This window comes from Bos javanicus, chromosome 4 (genome assembly GCF_032452875.1).
Source record: "Bos javanicus breed banteng chromosome 4, ARS-OSU_banteng_1.0, whole genome shotgun sequence".
In the NCBI taxonomy this organism is placed as follows: domain Eukaryota; kingdom Metazoa; phylum Chordata; class Mammalia; order Artiodactyla; family Bovidae; genus Bos; species Bos javanicus.
Genome location: NC_083871.1, coordinates 31,944,325 through 31,969,623, shown reverse-complemented (window position 1 = coordinate 31,969,623; position 25,299 = coordinate 31,944,325). Strand labels below are relative to the sequence as shown.

General features: G+C 42.8%; 1 long non-coding RNA gene across 1 annotated transcript; it reads left to right on the top strand.

The window, feature by feature from the left end:
• Window positions 1-12,331: 12,331 nt before the first annotated feature.
• LOC133245935 (uncharacterized) lies at window positions 12,332-16,174 on the top strand. The gene is made up of 2 exons (XR_009735821.1): window positions 12,332-14,662; window positions 15,974-16,174. It is a non-coding gene; the product is annotated as an uncharacterized LOC133245935 (long non-coding RNA).
• The last annotated feature ends 9,125 nt before the right edge of the window (window positions 16,175-25,299 follow it).

Here is a 25,299-nt window from a genome sequence, read left to right as displayed (position 1 = left end):
TAACAGGTGGGTTAGGTTCTTACTGAACTGCTCCCTGTGGTGTATAACAGATACTCAGTAAATATTTATTAAGTGAATGAATAAGCTAATCCTTCATCCAAGTATTCTTTGTCTCCTCACTAGGCAAGACTTTACTAAACAATAGCTATGGAAGAACCCTGGCCAGGTGAGCAAGTCCTTTCACATCTGAGGATTCAAACAAGTCAGGACCCACCTTCTTCAAAACTGGAGGGAGCTGAGCATGAGATGGTTTTCAGCCTGAGTCTATGGGTGGAAGTTTATGGAATTAACCAGAATGGGCAGAGAGATAAGAAACAGTCAAAACTAAATTTATACTTGTGCCAAGTTCATGTGACTCTTAGAATTTGAAATATCATTTTTCTGGTAAGGAAACTGTGGCCTGGAAGACTTAGTTAATGAGTAAGTTACTTACTTGGTGAAGTTGGTTCTCTGAGGTTTGTTTGAATTTACTAAAAGTTGTTGTGGATTGAAGTATAGGAACCTGCAGTATGTTTTGGTGCCTTGGGTTTGAAGGGAACATGTTATTTCTGGAGAAGTGGAAGGACTCAGAGTAGTAGACCCAGAGGAAACATCTGGAAGAGAAAGGGAAGCTCTCAGAGTCTCAGGGTTCTTCTACCCTGGGAGGGTGGTGACCCAGGGGGTACCAGCAACTCTACCAGGAGAGTATTCTGAGAGAGGGTTGTTTCTTCAGCAGTTGATTTTAGCTACTGCAGAGTTTCACCAGAAAGTAGACTTCTTTCATGGCAGTGTAGAAACTTCGGGGTGGTTCCAGTTCCTAAACATTCCTTCTGTTTAATTTAGCTGTTCTATTTAATAGACCATCAATTGTATATTTTCTGAATAACTGTACCTTATCTGTAGGGTTTTCGTGGTTACAAAGCCCTTTCCCATACACTAGATTCCTTGGTCCCGTTACACTCCTGTGAAGAAACTAAGACTGGAGACCGTGAGGTTTGACCAAGAGGCACATGGCAGGTGAGTGGAGAACAGTTGATTGAACCAGGTTCCTGACTCGGGTCCTATACTGCGTACCACATGTGGCTCACACAAAAGGAAGTGTTCCTCTGGCGGCCTGGAGTCGCATAGCAAAGAGTGACAGGGGCTTTGAACGCACTCAGATTTTACTTAGTCTATATGCTGTTTTTCTCAGAGGCATGTTTACCTGCTTTTCTTCTTACCACATGCCACAGCAGAGGGTGGCAGAGGTGAGCAACAATTTATAAGTATGATGCTTGATAGTAGTCGATGGCACAGTATTTACAATCTGGCAGACACCAAAACTTTCACATGCATCCATTCATTTCATCACACAATAAGTCTGTGAGACAGGTACTGTAATTATCCCAAATTTACAAACGTGGTAACAGGCAGAGAGGTAAAGAAAATTAAGGTCTCAGAGTGAGTTTAGTGTCTGACATTTGTCTTCTTAATCACCAGTTTTTTGTTTTAACCTACTGACCTTTTACCTATGAGATTATTAAACCATTTGAGTACAAAGGAAAGGCCTCAGTATTGCATTGTAGAAAATACTCTGAAAAAGTTACTTTTCTTTCTAAAGTAATTATCTAGAAAATTATACTCCCTGAAAAGATGATGCATAAGCACAGCACAACACTCAAAACTAGTAAGAAATGTGTAAAACAGTTGGTCTCCTTTCATCCAGCATCTGCTCTGTTTCCCTCTCTGGAGGCATCTGCTGTTAACAGTTTCTGATGTTGAAAATGATGTTTGGAGATTCACGTTCTCATTAGTGATTGAAGTAGAGAGAAATGATGCAGCAGCGGCCCCACCTCTGGCCTCAGCTGTGTCCTCTGTCAGGACTGAGGTACCTTGGGGCTGCTTGCAAACTGGCAGGCCGCCAGCCAGAAGTCAGAGGGCGGGCGAAGTGAGGAACTCTGGGAAAGATGAGTGCCTCTGGGGAGAAGGAGCTTGGCCCCACATCAAAGCTCTTAGGCTTAATTGGGGGGTGAGGGGGATTCTGAGGAAGCAGTGGTGATTTCCTCGGCTCCCGTGGCAGATCCTCTCGCAAAGTCTTTTCTGAGTCCTTAGGTTTGGAGGGAACCCAGTGGGTTGAGGTAAAGCTTGCAAGGGCTGCTTCTTTGAATATTCTGGGAAACACTGAGCACCACATGGGGACTTCTCCATCACAACAAGTCTCAATAAGGAGGAAAACATTCTTCCTCAACTCAGCATAGATCACCAGAGGGTGCTGGCACCTCTGAGTTCCCAGGGAGTGGCAACGCAGGGTCACTGAGGCAGTAAGGCCTTGAGACGGCACGGGCGTGTTAGAGGTAGGCTTTTTAGGTCAGCCTGTCTTAGGGGCTCCAGAACTAGAGAGGGATGAAATGGCAGGCTCAGCTCTACCAAATGGTAGCTGCCTATGATGAGTACTTATGGGATAAAAATGTTTGCTGATTCTTCTGATTCTTTGTTATTTTCCTTTCCTGAATTGGCCCTTTTTCTTCCCCTTTCCTGTCCAGTTCCTGCTTATCATTTAAGATGTGGTCAGGCAACCCCTTCTCTATTACCCCTACCCCAGCCCCAACCCCTGGCCCTGTATATCTGTCATTACCTGACTTGTATTAAAATGATCTGCGAATGGGTCAGTCTGAGACCATGAACTTCTATTTAGGGTTGGTTTGGGTCAGTTTTGTAGTCTGAGTGCCTGGATTCTGAAAAATATGTTGAGGAAGTGTAGAGTTCGTGTATGATGCTCTGAACTATGCCTGGGGTGCCATTCCTCCTTCCAGAATATCCCTCTCTGACGGTTTGGGCCAGCGAATGAGTTAATTTTTCCTAGCTTGACAGACAAAAGAATTTGCCTTTAGGTTGAAAATGGGGCTAAGATGTTTGCTAAACTGTTAAGTGATTTTGGTTTACAAATGAGCATATTTGGAATAGACCACACTGGAAAATGGGCTACATTAACACATCACATAACCATTTAATTATCTTAGATAGTCATCAAAGTACTGACTGTATTGCTCAAGTTTGGGTCACTGGAAAAAAAAAAAAAACCCAATTGAGAAATCCCATCCTGTTTCTGTGAGGGAAATACTCTATGAGTGTCTGTTGAGGTGGTCTGAAGAAAGACTCCACATTTTTATTTGTTCCTACCTCATGGTTTGTCTTTTTTTTTTCTTTCTTTTTTCCTATGTCTTTCTATATTCCAGATGTGGTTCTTTAAATGATTTGACTTGGAGGCAAGATTGGGATATAGGTCAGTGTGGAGGTTGATAAGTAAATGCCTAATTGTTCCTAAGTGACGAAGGGAAATAGATGGTAACTAGTATATTTCTGGCTTGTAGCCCTTTCTGTCTCTTTAGAAGATTGTCAGGGACATAGGAAAAGAAAAAAGTCTGAATTCTCTGAGTAGGTTCTGCTTTATATAGTTTCAAGTAAATGAACTAAATCTCTGCTTTAAGGCTGCAAGTCTAGGAGGGAAGGCAAAAAAAGAGAAAAGACTGCAAATCTACATGTGATGGATGGTGCAAGCTGAAGGTTTACTCTCTGTAAAAGTGGTAATTTCCCCATTCCGAAGGCAAGGAGACAGGAATGGGAGGGGTGGGTGGGGGAATCAATGTGTAGGTCAAAAATTTGAATTTTAAGTGCAATCTTCTTAGTCATCACTTTCATTTCTGTCTTCTAGGGAAATCTGACACAGCTAGAAAGCAATGGAAAACACTAAGGGTTGCATCAGATGTTGAAGAGAAACTGATCATGTCATGGAGATAAAAATGATCTAAGACAGATTTTTAAAAAGCTGGTCATTTAAAGGTAGTAATCTTTTGGGGGAGAAGCTCACAAGGGTTCCAGAGATCAGTTAGTCCCTTGTTACAGTCTTAGCCCCATTTTAGAAAAAGGAATGGAAGTGTTCTTATGCTCTTTCTCTTCCTCTCAGCATATATTTGCTAGGTGGGCTGCCAATTTTCAGCCCATTTCAGCATGTTTCCCTGTAGAGAAAGTTCTAGATTCACCCTGTGAAGCAACATCTACAAGAAGATTTAACATTGTTAACTGATGCTCCCCCATTCTGATGGACAAGTGGTTTTCTTTGATTCTTTCTTAACTCTACATCTAAAATTAGCCTTCAGTGTTCCTGGCACTGTGTATGACCCAGGGTAGGGTTAGGAAGGAAGTAGAAGATATGGAGTGAGAGGGCATTGAAGGAAAAACAGCACAGTAGTGGTAAGAGTACCATCTGTGTAACAATTGTCAGTTTAAAGGTCATGGTCCATTAGTTCTTACCACAAACATGCTGCATAGCTTTACTTTCTCCATTTTACAGAAGAGGATAGTGAAGCTTGGAGAAGTTAAAGGATTTGCCTAGGATCACATTTCTGTAGATGATGAAGTCTGAGCCTAGAAACAGTATTCTGGCTCTAAAATTGTGTCAGACTTCATTGAAAATTGGCAATTTTAGTCCAATATCTGTACATATGCATGTGGATAAGGCATCTTGAGTGCCTTAAGTGGCATGAGGCTCCTCGGGGGTGGTATCTTGGGGGAGGATGCAGTGCACGTGGATTAGTGAGGGTGTCAAGGAGATCCTCCTTGGGGAGGAAGGTGGAAACAGCATGAGAGGAGGAGAAAGGCAGGAACTAACTGGAGCCAAGTAGTGTGGGTTGGGGGAAGGAGACCGACCTTCCTGGGCAGAAGAACCTTGGCTGGAATGAAAGAGAGACAAGTCTAGGGATGTGGGGATAAGGGATGTGGGTATAAGGGGTAGGGAAACAGCAATACCTGGAATTTTCTTTCCGTGGCCTCAGGGAGCCCAGGGCAGAAGGACTGTGAGCTCTCCTAAGAACGTGTTCTGCACTGGTGGGTAGAAAAGGGGGTTGCCAAATGAGTTATATATAGAAGTTTGTGCAAGGGAAGTTCTTATGCAAAATGACTAAACACGCTCCATTGCCCTGCCTGGTTACTTATAAACGTGGCATATGTGCAGAGTTGATGGGAGTCCAGATGTTGTCTCAGAGAAAAACTGAGAATGAACTTGCAGAAGCTGATGACAATCTGTCCCTCCATCATAGTGGAGACAGTTTCAGCCACATTCCCATTAAGCATTTCCTCTGTCGAGCACTATCTCTCCTTGAAACTTGGGGAAGACCGGTGACAGAGCCATCCTCAAAGGAGTGGCTAAGAGCTTGAGGACAGGGAGAGAAGAGATTGAAGCAGACCTGGATGATCTCTGCAGTTATTTAACTTTCTAGCCACACATCACTTCATAAACCTCTGAATTATAGGTCCAATATCACCATGCATATGGGGCATTCTAGTTACCTTGAAATCTGGGACTCATAGGTTGTGGGTGGCAGGTCACAACCATAGCTGGTCGTGCCAGGGAGACTCCTCTGCACAGTGTCACAAGCACAAGAGAGAGCTTTGATTTCATGAGAGACAATCCCGGGAACCCACAGCAGTAGAGCAGGGCGGATTATGGAGCCTAGAGAGTGGAGCTGGGCCACAGAAGTGCCCTCACGCCTTCCTCTGCAGCTTCCCTAGGTCCCAGGAACACGTGATAGCAAGAGACATTCTAAGAGTTAGTGCTGACTGGCTGCACCTGGAGGCTCTCAGGGGGCTACTTGCTGATTCCAAGACAAGGGTTAGCCTTTCCTTATCCAGTTTGGCTAAGAATGTAGAACAAGGGAGGATGCCAGTTTACAAAAATTCTTAGAGCTTGAGTTTCCTCTGTAAAACAGGGATAATGGTAAAAACAAATGCAATCCCAGTCATGGTGAGGAGCAAATGAGACCCCGCATGTGTTGCAGCTAGGGTTCCTTGGGTCACAGATTATGAGATAGAGGTTTGCGTGCAGAAAGGTTTTGGAGGGGTCCTCTTGGGATCAATACCTTTGGGAAAGTGAAGATAGCATTATTGGGTAGGGGAGAAGGTGAACTGTGATGCAGCTGAAGGAAGGCCTCAGTAATCCATGATTGGCTGTGCAGCTTCAATAGCCCTTCAGAGTCACCCTGAATTGAGACAGAGTTGTGGGTCTCATGTCTCCACATGGAGAAGTCACTGGATGTGCTGCCCCCAGGAAGGGTTTGTGATCTTAGGCAAAGAAACACTTCGGCAGAAGGTCAGGGCTAGAGAGGGATGTGGCGGCTAGCTGGCAGCTGTCACCACTCTTAGCAGGGGAGGGGAATGAGTGCTTAAGCCCCAAAGGAGGTGGTAAACCTGGGTGATGCACCACAGACCCACTGCAGCTCATTCTTGGTGCCTCTGCTTCGCTTATTTCATAAATAAGTTCTGCAAACAGCTCCTCTGGGGCTGGGGAGCTTTTTTTCATGGGGAAACTTATAAGAAAAATGAACTAGAGCCTTCACCACAGCAGCTGCTCTGGAGGCTGCAACTGATACTCATCATCTTCCTTCTCTACTCCTTGCTGTTTTCTCCTTCCCCTTATCCAGTCCAAGCACTTACTTGGTGGGTGTGAAGTGGACTGTGGCTGCTGTACTTACCCATTTGCCATTAAGAGGCAGCAAGTGGATTAGGTGGGTGCCAAACACAGCCTTCCTTTCCCCTCAATTGTAAAAGCAGCCCTGTGTGGGTGTGTGCTCAATTGTCTGACTCTTGGCGACCCCATGATCTGTGGCCCGCTGGGATCCTCTATTGAATTTTCTAGGCCAGAATACTGGAATGAGTTGCCATTTCCTACTCCAGGGGATCTTCCTGACCCAAGGATCGAAACTACGTCTCTTGCATCTCCTGCATTGGTGGGTGCATTCTTTACCACTGAGCCATCTGGGAAGTCCGACAGCAGCCCTTTCTCTCTCTGACTCTCAGGGTCAATTATTCGTGCCAGAACAGTGACTCTACCAGAGAATGTTTCATGAGAAACATGAGGTAACTGGGTGGCAGCCACACCTCATCCTTTAATGAGAAACTGTGTTACCAACAGTGCCCAGAGCCATTGAATTTTTGTAGCATTTTTCTCCTACAGGAAGGGCATGTGTATTACTAAGGCCTCCAACATATTTGCCACATCTTGCTTCTCAGGTGCAAGTAACATACTGTCACCAATAGAGGGGACCAGTATGATACTCTGCAGGATGTCTGGGGGGCCAGGTTTCTTTGGACTATGTTTGACAGAGGGCTGGGGAGTTAACACAGCCTGGAGCAAGATACTGTCTGTCCCACATGAAGGAGAAACTGGGATCTGATCTCCCTTTCCGATAGAGGTTGGAAAGAATGCATTTTTCTAATCCTTGAGGCAAACTATGAGCCTGAGGCAATGTTAATCTGCTGTCAGAGAGATAATCACATCTGGCAGAGCATAGCGGCTGCAGCTGGGGCTAGTGCTGGATTGAGTTTCCCAGTCCACAGCCATTCTGCAGGACCCACCTGGCTTTTGTAGAGGCCAGACTGGCGAGGTAAATGGCAGTGTGATAGAGATCACCCCACCCCCGGAATCTTTGAGATCTGCCATCCCCTAAGGATTAGATACTGTTTTTAACTTACTATCTTGGCTGGAATGGGGAAGGGCAGTGTCAGAGGCTTCCACCTGGCTTTCCCACTGCAGTGTGTGGGGTGTCTGCCAACAACCAAGTGTGTCCATATTCTAGTTTTATATTCAAGCACAGGGAGAAGGACTACAAGATGGGCCAGAGGAAGAAGCACGCTCACTGTGAGCTGAACCTGAGGCAGGACCCCATTTACTGCTTGTTCCGCATTAGCCCCCTCTCCAGTGGGGTTTGGGCATAATGCTGCTTTGGATCTCTGGGTTTCAGTGTCAACCTAATTCCTATGTCTATCAGTCCTCAAAATGTTTGGGATTTCTCCTTTTCCAGGTATACAGTTACCTGGGTGAATGACCAAAGATCCCTTTAAGGGAAGAATTGAAGTAATGGTTACTCTATATACTTATCACAGTGTTAAAGGTCTTCCCTTCTAGGGACCTTGTCTCTCTTTCAGTCAATTTTCCAGATCAAAACACTGACTCAGATCCAGAAATTGAACCAGGAATCATAAATTTTTGTTGGGTTGCCCCTAGTCTCTTGATCACCCATCCTTGATTTCTTTTGTATAGTGAATATTACCCATATGTCTTGCCCTAGGAATCCTGTGTTTGATTACTATCTCCATGGATTATGGAAATTGTGACCTACTTGCTTCTGGTGGTTAAGAGTAGCTTGCTGGCTTCTTCAGACTCCTACCATCCCCATTGCTCTCAGTGAGCCCAGTTCTATAATCACATCTCCTGCCATCAGAGAGTGACCACAGTTCATTCTCAGCGATGTTGGTGCCCTCTCACCAGGGCATCCCTCATCAGTCTGATAAACAGTGTCTCCTGTACCTTCCCACGGAACAAAAGCATTGGGTGCATTTTCTCGTGTTATTTAGTGTCTCTACTTTAGCATGCTGACTCCTCTGAACCCTTTGCTCTCCTTTCCCACCATTTGCCAGGGCAGCTCTGGCATTTCTATTTTGCTATTTTCTCCACATTTCTAAGATTCATCCGAGACGTGTCTTAGCACGGTCTCCTGGGGTGTTGAACCCTCTCTCACAAACCTAGTATCCCAGTTTCTGCCAACATGTGCTAGCTGGGTCCTGCAGTTTATTTGAGGGGCACAAACCTTTTATTAGAAGATCCAGTGCTCCCTCAGTTAGGTTGTGTTGTACCTTAATCCTAGTTATTGATGTGATAGTCAAGATGGGAGAATGGGAGCAGATCCCTAGAGTATGTTAGTTATGTATTGCTGTGTGACAAATTACTCCCAAATCTAAGAGCTTAAAACAACAAAATTTATTAATCTCACAACTTCTGTGGGTCAAGAATTCAGATATAGCCTAGCTCTCGTGAGGGTGTAGTCAAGATGTTGGGTGGGGCTATAGTCATTTAAAGCTTGACTGGAGATGGAGGATCTGCCACCAAGATGGCTCATCACATGGCTGCTGGCAGCAGGTCTTAGTTATTTGCTGGCTGTTGGCAGGAAGCCGCAGTTCCTTGCCATGCAGTCCTCGCCACAACGCTGCTTAAGTAATTTTACAACATAGCAGCTGGCTTCCGTCTCTACCTGCTGCCCCACTCTAGTGGGTGAAGCAAAAAAGTATGAGATGGAAGCCACACTGTCTTCTGTGACCTAGCCTCAGAAGCCATACTTGGTCATTTCTGCATTATCTCATTGGTCACAAAAGTTGGCCCCATTCAAAGTAAAAGGGGACTGGAGAAGAGTAGGACTGTGAGGAAGCAGGGACCACTGGCACCATCTTTGAGGCTGCTCACCGCACAGCAGTATGTATTGTTTTGCAAGAAGAAACTGTGGCATTGTCTTTGGGTAAGGGTTGAGCGCTAGCCGTGATATTACTCTTGGCTGATACTTGTGTTTTTTCTGTGCATTTCTAACTCACGGGTGAATGGTTTCTGGGGTTTCTGTCCAACTCACAAGCCAACACATCCCCTTTTCTAGGAGTTGATTGCTCTTCCTAGATGGTCCATTGGCAGTCAGGGATTGTCTACAGGTCCTGGCCATGGCTGACTGGTGCAGGGGTGGACTCCTGATCTAACCAGACTGGTTGTGTCCTCTGTTGGGATTTTGTAGTCATGACTATGAGAAGCAGGCATTCTCTGTGGTTCCATCTATGATGTGTAAACTTGGGAGCCATAAGTGGTCATCTCCCCACCATTAAAATGGACTATAAAAAAAACCAACAACAACAGTCTGAGAGAATTGTCCTTCAAGGACAATTGCCTCCAGCCTTTGGCCTTTCTTTACATGTTTCATCTTTGTCCCTCGTTTGGTTACTCCATGATAATCCTGGCTTGCATTGACATAACTATTTTGTACATGTTTCAGTCCCTTAAGTTAGGACTCAATCTTATTTTCAATCAGCAGTCAATTTAGAATCATCAACTAGAATGTTACAAATGCTGTTATTTGAGCACACAAAGACAGTACTTGAGCAGAGGAGCTGTGACGCCTGGGGTTTGATAAATACACTCTCATTTTACCAAAGGGGCCCATTGTTCTCGTACTCACAGGTTTTGTTTCTCACTTTGTATGTGTTTATCCTCTCTGCCTTTCTTCTGTTACAGTCTTTGTATGTCCATGCCTTTGCACTTCCTCTGGAAGCTCTGTTGCCAAGAAACAAGGAAAGACCAAGCTCTTGATGTGAAACTCAGTAAGAAAAGGGGGAAGGAAAGCATGTAGAGATCATGGACTGCAGCACGCCAGACTTCCCTGACCGCCACTGTCTCCTGGAGTTTGTGCAATTTAGCTCCATTGAGTTGGTGATGCCATCCAACCATCTCATCCTCTGTTGCCCCCGTCTCCTGCCCGCAATCTTTCCCAGCATCAGGGTCTTTTCCAATGAGTTGGCCCTTCACATCAGGTGACCAAAGTATTGGAGCTTCAGCTTCAGCATCAGCCCTTCTGATGAATATTCAGAGTTAGTTCCCTTAGAATTGACTGGTTTGGGCTCTTTGCTGTCCAAGGGACTCTCAAGGATCTTCTCCAACACTAAAGTTCAAAAGCATCAAATTCTTCAGCGCTCAGCCTTCTTAATGGTCCAGCTCTCATATCCACGTATGACTACAGGAAAGACAATAGCTTTGATTATATGGACCTTTGTCAGCAAAGTGATATCTCTGCTTTTTAATATGCTGTCTAGGTTTGTCATAGCTTTCCTTCCAAGGAGCAAGTGTCTTTTAATTTCATGGCTGCAGTTATCATCTGCAGTGATTTTGGAGCCCAAGAAAATAAAATCTGCCACTGTTTCCATTGTTTCCTCGTCTATTTGCCATGAAGTGATGGGACCAGATGCCATGATCTTCATTTTTTGAATGTTGAGTTTTAAGCTAGCTATTTCACTCTTCTCTTTCACCTCTTTAAGAGGTTCTTTAGTTCCCTTTTGCTTTTTACCATTAGGATGGTGTCATCTGCATATCTGAGGTTGTTGATATTTCTCCCAGCAATCTTATTCCAGCTTGAGCTTCATCCAGCCCAGCATTTTGCATGATGTACTCTGCATATAAGTTAAATAAGCAGGGTGACAATATACTTGTCCCAGTGCTTTCATTCAACTGTCATTCAACCCAACATTTAAAGCCAGCAAGTTTCCTCCTTCTGGGATTTTAACACATGTATATTCTAAAGAAGTCCAAAAGTGAATTCTGGACCTGACTCCTTAGTGGTTGGTATCTACTCACCCTTAGGGGCAAAGGAAAAAGGAATGGACATACCAAGTGAATGAGTCAGCAGCCACAAAAGTTATCCCACTGCCTCTGGGTCTGATCTATTCTCCCTCCTTCTCTCTGGTTTCTCCAGTTGATCCCCATTACCCCCGACCTCATGACTCTCTGGGAACAGGGAGACGACTGATTCATTCAACTGCCATTCTTGGCCAGAGCTCCAAGAGGAGATGACAGCCCAAGTCTGACCATGGATGAGACATACATGCTGAGATTACTTTTATGTCCTCTATTAATTTCTAGGAGAGAGAGAAGGGAAAGGAGAAAGGAAAATTTTCCAGGGACACATGTCTACAGTTTGAAACCATTTTTCTCATCCTGTACAGTAGAATCACCTGTAGTGCTTTTGGAAAATACTAATGTCCAAGTCTTGGTCCCAGAAGTTCTGACTCAGTGGGTGTGCCGTGAGACCAAAGCACTCTGTGTGTGTGTGTGTGTGTGTGTGTGTGTGTGTGTGTGTTTCCCAAATGATTCTGATGTGCAACCAGGGATGAGAACAGGTTTAGCACTTAGACTTAGCATTTCCCCTTTTCTTTCAGTGTGTCTGTGGGCAATTTGCACTGAATCTGAACCAGGCTTCTCCGTCCATGGGATTTTCCAGGCAAGAGTACTGGAGTGGGGTGCCATTGCCTTCTCCAACTGAATCTGAAACTGCTCAGTAAAAAGCCTCTGATGGATATAGATTATTTAAAGCCCATCTTGATCTGGACAGAACTGTTAAGTTAACCTGTTCAAAAGTGATGTGTTCCCAGGCTCCTGGAGTGTCTCAGCCTCTGCAGCCCTAGGTGACTCTGGTGGGTACCTCCAAAGCAGAACAGTGGGTTTTAGGTAGCAGGGGATTCAAGATGGTGTTTCAGGATCCAGCAGTGCTTCCCCTAACTTCAGCTTATAGTGAATTTTTTTTCCCATTAATTTGTTTTCTCTGGAAGATAAATAATTTACAATATTGTGATGACATCTGCCATAGGTCAACATGAATCAGCCATAGGCAGGCGTATGACTCCCCTCTTCTGAAGGCCCTCCCCCCTCCCTCCCCACCCCATCTCTCCAGGTGGTCACAGGCCACCAACTTTGGGTTTCCTGTGTCATGTATCAAACTCCCACTTTCTATCTGTTTTATATGTGGTAATATTTACGTTTCAATGCTACTCTCTTGCATCATCCCACCCTCTCCTCCCACTGTGTCCAAAAGTCTGTTTTTCATGTCTGTGTCTCCTTTGCTGCCCTGCACATAAGGGTCATTGGTACTATCTTTCTAGATTCCATATATATGCATTAACATACAATATTTGTCTTTCTCTTTCTGACTTACTTCACTCTGTATAATAGGCTCTAGGTTCATCCACCTCATTAGAATGGACTCAAATGCATTCCTTTTTATAGCTAAGTAATATTTCATTGTGTATATGTACCACAACTTCCATATCTATTCATCTGCCAATGGATATCTAGGTTGGGTTCATGTTTTAGCTATTGTTAATAGTGCTGCAATGAATATTGGGGTACATGTGTCCTTTTCAATTTTGGTTTCTTCAGGGTATATGCCCAGCAGTGGGATTGCTGGGTTGTATGGTAGTTTTAAGGACTTCTTCTTAGGTAGTGCTAGTGCTAAAGAACCAGCCAAGGTAGGAGATGCTGGAGACAAGGGTTGATCCCTGTGTCGGGAAGAGCCCCTGGAGGAGGGCATGGTAACCCATGCCCTGGAGAATCCCATGGACAGAGAAGCCTAGTGAGCTACAGTCCATAGGGTTGCAAAGAGTTGGACACTACTGAAGTGACTTAGCATGTACATGTGGTAGTTTTATGCCTAGTTTTTTAAGGATTCTCCATACTGTTCTCCATAGTGGCTGTATCAGTTTGCATTCCCACCAACAGTGTAAGAGGGTTCCCTTTTCTCTGCACCCTCTCCAGCATTTATTGTTTGTAGACTTTTTGATGATGGCCATTCTGACCAGTGTGAGATGATACCACATGAATGTTTTAGCTAAGCAAAAAGTCTCTAGATGGTAGGGATCATGTCCGTCTCATTTTGCCAGATAAATGTGCTGCAATCTTGCTGTTGTACTTTTCTGCTTAGGAGTGAAATTTATAGCTGGATCTCAAGGACCCTAGAGGAGGCACCACATTGGGGCCCAAGCATTGCATACCACAGCCTCATTCAAGTGCTGATGTTCTCTCTGTTTTACTATCTTATCTCTTCTCATGGCTTTGAAGGACAGCCATATGTGCTACCCCCAAATACGCCAATTTGACAGAAGGATTGTCTTGAGCTAAGATGTTTGAGATTCAACAGAAGCGGAAGGAAGCCTTCTCAGATATCTCTTTATCTGACTAAAAGCAGAAACTCCTGAGAAATAAGGATTGTCATAAATCCCCTCTGCTGGGGAAGTTTTATGGCCATGAAGATGGAGAGTTAGCCCCAAAGTAGACCTGGACAAGCAAACCTTGCTAAGATAACCCTTATCTTCTATTAGTTTCTCTCATAATTTCCCGTAGTTTCTCTCACTTAATTTCCCATAGTTTACAGTCACTCATAGCTTAAAGATCTTGTTACATATCTACAATTTATCATTTTTTGCTATAATTGATATATAAGCTCTCAATCCAATCCACTTCTTTGGGTATTCATTTCTTTTCTAGGAAGTTCCTTTTGTCACATAAAAATTAACATCAAATAAAATTTGTGTGCCTTTTCTCTTGTAAATCTTAGTCTTTATCAGTCTAATTTGTAGGGCCCCAGTCAATGAATCTAAGAGAATAAAAGGGAAAAGTTTTTCCTCTTGAGCAGATTTAAAACAGCTCTCAAGTCTATAGGTCTCTCCCAATATTTGACTCATAACCTGTTGGAAGCCTCCACTTGGATACCTCATGGGCTCCCTCAAAAATCAACATTTACAAAACTGAATTCATTATCAGTTTCTCAAAACATCCTCCTTTTCTTGGTTTAACGGCAGTAGTTCTGTACTCCATATTCCTTGGACTGAATATATCAGAGTCTACTTAGCTTTCTTCAGAAGCCATTCATGGAGTAAATATTTACTGAACTCATACTATGTACCACCCATTGTTCCAGCCACTGTATATACAGTGATGGATAAGCCAAACAAGTGCCTGCTGTCTTGGAGCTTGCAGTCTCACAGGGTGAGAGATAATAGACAATAAAGACCTTACTTTCAGCTAGTGGGAAGTGCTCGGAAGAAAGAAAAGGAAGGGGAGAGAGAGTAACAGGGGAAGCTACTTGAGGAAGTATGGTCGGAGAGAACCTTTCAAGGGGCTACCTGGATGATGAGAAAGGACATGAAAAGATGGGGGATGACTGTTCAAAATAAAGAGAACTGCAAGAGTTTGGACCCTGAGGCTGAATAAACCTGAGAGACCACTGTTTGAAGGGTGATGGGTCAAGGAGGAGATGAAGGGAACCATCTCGTGTTGGACTTGGAAGACATGGTAAAAGTGTTGGATTTAATTGTATTTCATTTAGTCCACCTTTTGTATCCACACCTTCCTTTCTACTCTCCTGCCACGTTCTTTGTCAAGATCCTGTTACAGTTCATCAGATCTGTTTACCTTCTCAGGTTTCCTAACTTCCTGCTCTCCAGGCTCCTTAACTGGTTTTTCTTTTTCCTCCTTACCTTCCCTCCTTTTATTCTGTCAATTAATTAATTGATTTTTATTGAAGTATACTCGCCATACCATATTATGTTAGCTTCAGATGTACTACATAGTGATTTGACAGTTGCTTACATTATGAAATGAGCACCATGATAAGTCTAGTAACTGTCTGTCTCCACATAAAGTTGTTACAGTATTATTGACTGTATTCCTTATGCTATGTGTGACATCTCTGTGACTTTTTTGTTATATAACTGGAGGTTTGTACCTCTTCATCTCCTTTGTCTATTTCACCTCTACCCCCCTCCCCTATTTCAAGGTAGGCAGGGCTGCTGCTGCTGCTGCTAAGTTGCTTCAGTCTTGTCCGACTCTCTGTGACCCCATAGACAGCAACCCACCAGGATACCCCGTCCCTGGGATTCTCCAAGCAAGAACAGTGGAGTGGGTTGCCATTTCCTTCTCCAATAGGCAGGGCTACATATGCTGAAATAATATAACAACCCCCAATTTGCAGTGGCTTAACACATAGAAATCTACTTCTCATTCATGCAGAGTCCTCTGTGGGTCAAGCAGTTCTTCAGGGCTTGACCCACAGAGACCTTCAGAGACCTTCACACTTGGATTTCACAGCTGTGCTACTGCGGACACATGACTCTCAGAATTGCTGAGACAGAGAAGGAGAAATGGAGAATTTATATCTGCTCCTGCATTCTTCACACCTGAAGTAACAAAGGTCACTGCTGCTCACAGCACATTCCCTAATCAGCTGTGTGGTGGCCAGGAAATGTAGGGAGAACAGGGGTAGACTGTGAAATGTAAATATCTCTGATACAGTGATCATCCACCATGTTTTATCTATGTACTGTCCAAGTGGTGGGCATCTGACTTCCAACTACCGCATGCAGTGCTGCAGTGAATATTTTTGGCTTATACTCATGTGAACTGAGCTGAGGATTTCTCTGGGATGTGGTTGTAGTTCTAATGGTGGCTCCATAAAAGGTAAGCCCACATCCTAAGCCCCAGAACCTGTGAATGTGAATTTATTTGGAAAAGAGATCTTTGCAAATGTAATTATTAAAAATCTCAAAGTGACAACATCATCCTAGATTATATCGGTGAGTTCTAAATCCAATGATGTGTCCTTAGAGAGAAGAGGAAGAGGAAGAGACCATGTGAAAATGAAGGCAGATGTTGAAGTTGTTCAGCCACAGTCAAGGAATATCTGGAGCCAGCAGAAGCTGGAAAAGACAGGAAGTAGTCTCTCCCAGAGCCTTCAGAGGAACGCCACCATGATTTCAGCAGCCTCTAGAATTGTGAAAGAATAAATGTCATTGTTTTAATCACCAATTTTGTGTTATTTTGTTAAGGTTGCCCTTGGAAACAAACACAGATTTTGCTACCTGAAAGTATGGTGCTGCTGTAACAAATATCTAAAACTGTGGGAAAGGCTGTGAAATTGGGTAGTGGGCAGAGGCAGAAAACTTTTGAAGCTCATTATATAGAAAAAGTAGATTCTGGTGAGAATTCACGAGGAAGTGAGGAGCACAGGGGAGAAAGTTTTGCGGTCTTAGAGACCACATATGTATAGAATATCATAGAAAAATGAACATTAAAGGCAAGAACTCAGAAGGAAATGAGAAACATGTTACTAGAAATTGGAGGAAAGATTATCCTTGTTATATAGTGGTAGAAAACCTGGCAGAATTGTGTTTTCTTTGATTTGTGAAGAGCAGAATTTATAAGATACAAGATTGGATGTTTAATTGGGGAGACTTCTAAGCAAAATGTTGAAGAGACAGCCTGTTTTCTCTTTGCTTACAGCAGTATAAGAGGAATGATAAGTGGAAGAAAGAAGTATTAAATGAAAAGGGATCAGCACTTTAATTGGGGAGTGTCTCAGTTTACCCAGTCTACAAAAGATACTGTCATCAGAAAAATCTACTGTTGGGAAGTATCCTCTAGAGAGAAACCTGAGGTTGTGACTGGACAGCCTTTTGCTGAAGAAATTAGGCATGTGACTCATGGATCCACTCAATTGTCTCAGCAGAAGCTAGGAATATAGATAGAGTTTACAGAACATATCTATGGAGGACCTTCTTCTCTAATGTCATGAGCCCTTGTGACATATACAGAAGACCCACAAAGTTTCTGAGAATATTACATGAGCAGAAACACTGCCAGCTTGTGCTGAAAAAGACAGAGAAAGGAGGAAATGAGAGAAAGCTATCAGACTTCCAAAATTCTACAGACAAGAAGTGAGCTGATAGAACTATTTGACTGCAGACAGTTGCTGCCATTCGAGAAAAAGGAAGAATAACTCTGAGGTGCAACTACAGGCCCAAAGAATAGAGTCACCATGGGCCCACTGCAAGCTCAAAAGGAAGAGCTGCTGTGGGCCCAGCTGCTGCTGCTGCTAAGTCGCTTCAGTCATGTCTGATTGTGTGCGACCCCATAGACGGCAGCCCACGAGGCTCCGACATCCCTGGGATTCTCCAGGCAAGAACAGTGGAGTGGGTTGCCATTTCCTTCTCCAATGCATGAAAGTGAAAAGTGAAAGTGAAGTCGCTTAGTCATGTCTGACTCTTAGCGACCCCATGGACTGCAGCCCACCAGGCCCTCCGTCCATGGGATTTTCCAGGCAAGAGTACTGGAGTGGGGTGCCATTGCCTTCTCCGTGGGCCCAGAGGGTGTGTCAAGTCATAGAAGATTATTCGTAGGCTTTGAAACTCAATGAAATTTTCCCTATTTAGATTCTGGCTTTCTTGGGACCAGGGGTCCCTTTATTCCTTTGACTCCCCCCCGCTTTTGAAATGTGAATGTCTATCTTATAACTGTTCCACCATTGTATTCTGGAAACAGATAACCTGTTTTGTAGTTTCACAGATCCACAGATGGAGAGAACTTTTGTCTCTGGGTAGATCAAAGCTCAAGTCTCATCCGTACCTGATTTGGATTATTTATGTGATGAGATGTGGAACTCTCTGTGTTTATACTTCCACCAACAGTACTTAAAAGTTCCTACATTTCTGCCAACATCTGGCATTATCCAGCTGCCTAATTTTAAATAGCCTAATAGGTATAAGCAATATCTTATCTTTCCTCTAATTTTCTATTTCTCTTATTTTGAGTATCTCATGATATGCCTTTTAGCTTTTTGAACTTTCTCTTTTGGAAATTACCTTTGCTGGTTTTCCCATTGGGACTACTTTCTTTTTCTTGCTAACTTATTAATGACTCATTGGTTTTAAACATTGCAAATATCTTTCCCCATTTTCTTCTGTCTTTGGACCTTTTCTATAATAACTTCATTGAACAGAAGTCTTAATTTGTTTCGTTTTTCTCTTTGTTTGCCCTCATCCATTCTAAACTACACTAACCCCTTTTACTGGCTTTGTCAGAGTTTATTACTAAATAATATGTCAGTGTCATGTTAGATGGGCTTCCCTGGTGGCTCAGATGGTAAAGCATCTCAATGCGCGAGACCTGGGTTTGATCCCTGGGTCGGGAAGATCCCCTGGAGAATGGCAACCCACTCCAGTACTCTTGCCAACAGGTTCTCTATTCACTTGTCTTCAGCTGTTGTACATTATTTTTTTCTGAACCCGATTGACTTTGCAATCATACATTTGCAAAAGTCAGGGCCGGGAATGGCAGACCTTATTCTGAAACATTGCAACTAATCAGGAACATTTGGGGTTTTAGCATATTTTCCTTGTAGTCAGGCTTTTTTCATATGGATGTGATGTTGTGTGGTTAGGCCAGTAGTTATACCCCTCCCTCCTCACAAACCTCAAGACCTCCTGGGGACCTGCTGAGACATGGAGGACATGTGACAAACAGCCCTTTTGGCCCAGAAGGAAGAGGTGCTGTAGGCCCAGAGGGTGTATCAAATCACAGACGATTATTCTCAGGCTGTGAAACCCAATGATCAGGTTTGTCTTCTCTCATAGGGGGATTTTTAGGAGTGTGCATTCACTGAATCATATAGTGTGAGAGCTGGAAAGAGCCGCAGGGATCATCCAGTTGGACCCTCTTATTTTACAAATGTAGGAACTGAGTCCCAGGGAAATGAAGGGCTTGTCCAGGTTATTCAACTGTCAGTGAACTGCTGCAGCTAGCACCCAGATCTCTTAACTCCCATTTTGTGAGTTTCCATTTTTCTACCTTCCCCTAGAGGATATCAGAAATATTTTTGGAGGGCTCTGAGTCCACGCTGAAACTTCCTGTAGGAGATCAAGGGCCTGCAGAATTTAGACTCTCTTGGCTTGTCCATCCTTGTCTCCTGCTGGTCTGGCTTAGTCTCTGCCTCCTTCCTGTAATGTTCCATGCTCTGCTCTTTCCTGTAAGCCTCTGCTCATGCTGTGGTCATCCTAGCATCACCGTTCTTCTTCTTGCCTGTCTTCATCCTTCAAGTGCAAGTCGTTTAAGACTCAGTTCTACTCTCTTCATGCCACTGCTCACCAGCATTGTTCTCTTCCTTCTTCAGGTTCTCATAACACCTGCAGCCTATACAAATACAATCTACGCTTGATTATTTGCTGCTTTTTTTTTTTCTAAAATGTTTCTGTTGTACAACTGACTAGGTCATTTAATGTCTCTGTGTCTCATTTAGTTTATTAACTAAGAAAAAAAAAGACTTGATCAAGATCATTTCTAATGATGCTCTGTATCTAACATTTTTTGTCTCCATAAGATTTTTAAACTCCTCAAGGAAAGGGTCTTTGTCTTATATTTCTTTTATAATTCCTTTAGTCTAGTGTTTCTCAGCAAGGGATAATTTTCCTCCCCCGGGGACATTCAACAACATTTGAAGATATTTTTTGTTGTCACGCTGAGGGAGAGGGCTGCTACTTGCATCTGGTGTGTAGAGGCCAGGGATGCTGCTAAACCTACTATACACAGAACACCTCCTGCCCGACTCCTCCCCGCCCCCACACACAGTAGATTGTCTAGTTCAAAATTTCAAGCAAGGTTGAGATACCCTAATTTAGCCTTTGTCCTAACACCATAGACACATAGTAGACACTGAATAAACATTTTCATTTTTTTGTCAAAGAGAATTGCCGTTCTAAAAGGGATCCTATCAGATATGGAGTTGTCCTGGGAGAATAAAAAAAGGAAGTGAGCACTCATGCAAAACTAATGCAACGTCAGAGAAGAGAATCTAATTTTCCTTAGTCAGGAGCAGGAGGAGAGAGTATCATAAAGAAGGAACTGTTGCATGGATGAAGACCAAGAACTGAGAATTTGATTACTTTGTAGGAGGTGTTGATTTAAGCAGTTTGTCTTCTAGATATCTCCAGGGAACAGCTTGTGATTTTGGTAAACAATAATAACGATAACATTGGAACATATGAAGGAAACTTCTGGGAACTATAATTTATATTGTCAAGGACACTTGTGTTTACAGTATCCTCTTTCTTACCTTCCCCTGAAATGAAGTCTGAGGGCTGAAAGTGACCTTGGTTTATATATGAGGCAAGAAAATCGGTTCAATGGGCTATGAGCTCTGTCAACCAAAAAAATCACAGGCTGTCTTTCCAGACCCCTACTCAGGGTTGTCTGGGGATAAGGAAGATGGAGAGCTAAATGCTTCTGGTGACTCCTCCTAGCCTCTGCCTGGGCTGTGTTCCTGATCTTCTCTCTCCCTGTGTTATGCCTGTATTTCTCTTTAGGTCACAACATGCAAGTAAGCCTTGTTATTTCTTTGTCACCCTCTCTCTCTTCTCCATCATGAAATACATATAATAAGAAATATCCTAGACATACAAAATAGATAGCTCCCTAAAAAGTTGAGATCAGAGGGAAAATCCATGATTTAAAAGCTCTCTTGAGATGGCCACCATTGTTCTTAACCTTTCTGAGCACTTGGCAGATGGCACTGTGAGTTCTCCTGGCTACCAGAGGTATTTGGCAAAGTTTCTGTTTAGACTTCATTTGGAGAAGAAATGCTTAAGTTAAACATTAAAATTCATGAGAATATTTCAGTTCCTTGTAAACTCTTAATCACAGTTACTTCAAGGGAGGTATCATTTATGGATCCTTGTGGAGGAAAAGTTCTTTTGACGGGGACTTCCAACAGTTTATTTCAGAAGATCACTAAGGCTATGGTCAAATGCAGTGCATTGTAAAACATACTGAAATACATAACGATGGTGATATTTATGAACTAATTTTTTATGGTTTAGGTTCCTCTCTGTTGCCTAAACTTATAAATTTTGGGTCCATAGGAAAATGCGTGCTTCTCACCTAGTCATGCATGGGTTTTTCTTCCAGTAAAAGAAAAATCAAATAAGTGAATTGAAGCACCTCTTTCTCTCTTTTCAAACTTTTCTGTAAAGATTTTTGGGAAAATATTCTGGGGCAAGGGTTCTCAGCATAACCAGTGCAGAGATCGACCTAAAACAGAAATTTGAAAAATGTATATTGCTACTGCTGATTTTTGGTAGATGAACGCATGATTTCTTTTTATCGAATAATCTGGAAAAAACATAGGGGAGCGTTATAAAAAAACATAAAACCCGTAAATGTGACAGCACATTTTGTAGCCCAGTCAACCTTTCTGTTGGTTTGAAATTTTGTTTCCGCAGACTTTCTTCACGGTTGACTTTTTCACTTTTCAATTTGCTTCCCCTATACACCAAATAGCAGTACACTAGGAACTTGTATGAAATTTGATTTACTGTCTTAAGGTCCTTTGAGATCACCGCATGTCTGAATGGGATTTTTTTTCCCTGTTTGGGATTTTTCCCCTCTTTGCCCTTTTGTGATGATTTTAAAATGTTATGCCAGAAGAGTCTGGGTAGCTCTTTGGTTTTGCTTTCATAGTCTTTTATGCCTGCTTAACTGGGTGCAACTGAGACTGGTTTTACAAGAAGCCAACAAAAAGCTCAGACTGGGAAAAGATGAGTAAACTCTTACTCTGAAGGCAGAGCTTGTGGAAAGGGAGAAAGGGAGATCCCTTTTATACTTTATGAGAATGCACAGTTTAGCAAGGCTTTATTTAAAGGTTCTCCCGAGCCTCCATGGAAAGAAATGGCTGAGCCACTACTTCTTTGTAGTCATTAGGAAATTGTGCTCACTGGTTGAATTTTTAGCATCTCACTATATTTCTGTTCTTTCTCTGAATACAGAGGATAATAAGTTTGCAAGTGACTTGAATAAGCCTGCATTAAGCAGAATTCTATGGTGGGCCCCAAGATCGGTACCTCTTCCTCCTGTGTAGGCGGTCAGTATAATCAATATGCAAGACTATGAACATGATAGGTTTTACTCTTGTGATTAGGTTATGTTGTAAGCACAGTTGGCCTTACGGGAAATTATCTGGTAGGCCTGACCCAATCACATGAGCCTTTAAAGCAGAGAGTTGTCTTCAGCTGGTCACAGAAGAAGCAGAAGCATGTGGTTTTCAGCTGAGAGACCTCAGCCCTGAGGCCTCTGTGAGGAAATGAATTCTGCCAAAAAAGCAGGGAGCTTGAAAAGGGGATCCAGAGCTCTAGGAGAGGATGTAGCCCCACCTGACACCTTGACACTCAGTCAGGGGGGGACCCTGAGAAGATAATCCAGGCCCACCACATTCAGACTTCTGACCTACAGAAATTGTGAGGTAATACATTTGTTTTGTTTTAAGCCATTAAATTTGTGGCTTAAGCTTTCCATTCCACACAGCAGTGGAAAACTAATATAAAGGAGGAGAAGGGCTTTGAGACGAGAAAGCTAAGTAAATCCAACATTCCTAAGTTTGGTTCTGGAGCAAAGCTGTCATAATGGCTAATGTTATGTTTCCCCTTATGTGAAGGTGCCCAGTTATCTGTTTGGCCAAAGCCTATTCTGCATGTTGCTGTGAAGTTATGTTGTAGATGAGATGAACATTTATAATCAATTGACTTTAGGTAAAAGAGATTACCCTCTATAATGTGAACAGACTTCATTATGAAGGCCTTTAGGGCAAAAACTGAGGCTTCCCCAAGAAGAAGGAATCCTGCAAGGCCATCATATCAAAATGCTGCATGAATTATGGATTTCAGCCTTGCCAGATCCCACAATGCCATGAGTCAATTCCTTCAGATAAATTTCTTCACATGTATCCTACGGGAGAAACTTAACTAATGCAGTCATAAACTCAGGTGTGTTAGGGACCACTCAGATGTCTGCGATGTACTGTACTGGGGCTGACTGGAGGATGGCATGGGGGCCCGCTCGTGCACTGTGCCACCAATTGAACACGTCTTTTGATGTTTCCCAAAAGAAGCAGGAAATCCAGAATTCTGTACAAAATTGCCCAAGTTCTAAAATTCTCTTTAACTCACTAATTCTAACTTGAGGGTGAAGGTGTGGACCAAGCCTGCATATTCCAGAGTTAACCTTTTTTTTTTCTGAAACACATAAACATTATATGTTGTGTTGGATCCTGGGGTTAGAGCGACAATGAAACAGGGGGCAGTAATAACCTGAGGATCTACTCTGCTGGGGAGGGACTGTTCCCCACTGAAGAAAGGCCAGAACACAACATAATTTTTTTTTTTAATATCCTGGTGGAAAAAGCAGAGGAAACACAGCAGAGAGGGTGCAAGCTGCAAATAATTGAAGAAAGAACTTTGCTGGCTTCTCAAAGTCCTGAGTATAATTGAAAAAGGAAGAAACCCATCATTGGAAGCACCAATTTACCAAGCACCGATGAGGTGTCAGCTTGAATATATCACTTAGAATATATCACCTTGTATAATTTTTTAAAATATCACATGTGAGTGGCAGTTGCTCAGTCGTGTCCAACTCTTTGCCACCCTGTGGACTGTAGCCTGCCAGGCTCCTCTGTCCATGGAATTCTCCAGGCAAGAATACTAGAATGGGTTGCCATCTCCTTCTCCAAAATATCACATGGATAATCACTAATCCCATTTTAAAGATGAGGTTACTGAGACTCAGCAAGGTTAAGCAAATTGGTCATAGTCACTTAGCTAAACAGCAGCAAGTTGGGATTTGAATCCAACTTTATGACCTCTTGAACCCATGGTCTTATCCATTTGGTTACACTAATTCAAAAACATAGTTTTTAAAAAACCTTGAGCATACTTTAAGGAAACAATCAGAAATATCCAGAATATGGATTGTCATATAAGACATACCATCTTGGTTCCTTCAATAAATCAAATTCATAAGAGAGAAAAGAAAAATATTAGGATTGGAACACTGTTGTAGATGAGAAAGTTTACACTAGACATAATAACCATATGCAGTGAGAGTCTTTGAAGCCTAGTTTGGAAAAACAATCACCTATAATAGATATCTTGGGGACAGTTGTGAAAATTTGAGTTTGAGCAAGGTATTAAATGATATTAGGAGTCTCTAGTTACCTTAGTTGGGTGTGATAATGGTATTGTGGTATATAATGATATATAAGGGAAGTTCTTAAGTTTTATTAGAGTTTCATGTTGAGATTTTTAGGCGTGAAGTGTAATAATGTCTTGAAATTCTTTTTTCTTCCTTTCTGTATACACACACACATGCATAGTAAAAGCATAGCAGTGATTTAATCTAGACATTGGGCATATGTGTGCTTATTGTATTATTTCTTTTAGTTTTCTGTAGGTTTGAAACATTTCATAAAAAGTAAAAAAACTTTAAAGCCACTGAATATGAATAGACCAAACATAATATATCAGTGAGTGCCAATTTACAATTGTAATCCATAAGGTTGGATCAAAGAACTGTGAGTAATTGCAGTTAGACTTCCTTTTCTGTGCTGTTGTGATGATGGTATGACCAGCTTTTCATCATTATAGATTTGCATACATCTGTCCTAAACCCAAGTTCTTCTAGGGCTGCTAAGGGAATTTACTCACCTCTGTGTCCCTGGAGTCTGTGCCTAAATGAGCAGTCACTATGTCTCTGCTGAATGGATAAGGAAAAGCCCGAGAAAGCTGTACCAACGACAGTAACAATGACAATAATGATAGCAGCTAACATTGAGCCCTAGAAAAGTTGCAGGCTGAGAACCTCATAACAGTCATATGAATTAGATTTAATTAGATTTTGATAGTATGGTCCCCTTTTGCAATGAAGAAAGTGAGGCCCTCAGATGATTGGAAATTTGCAAGAATTCCAAGTAGTTGAGGCCAAACCATCTGCCACTAGTCCCCTTACAAAACAACTCCCATTCATGCTTTGCAAGTCTCAGCTGTCTGCTGCTGCTGCTAAGTCCCTTCAGTCGTATCCGACTCTGTGCGACCCCATAGACGGAAGCCCACCAGGCTCCCCCATCCCTGGGATTCTCCAGGCAAGAACACTGGAGTGGGTTGCCATTTCCTTCTCCAATGCATGAAAGTGAAAAGTGAAAGTGAAGTCGCTCAGTTGTGTCCAACCCTCAGCAACCCCATGGACTGCAGCCTACCAGGCTCCTCCATCCATAGGATTTTCCAGGCAAGAGTACTGGAGTGGGGTGCCATTGCCTTCTCTGCTGTCTAGCACACAAA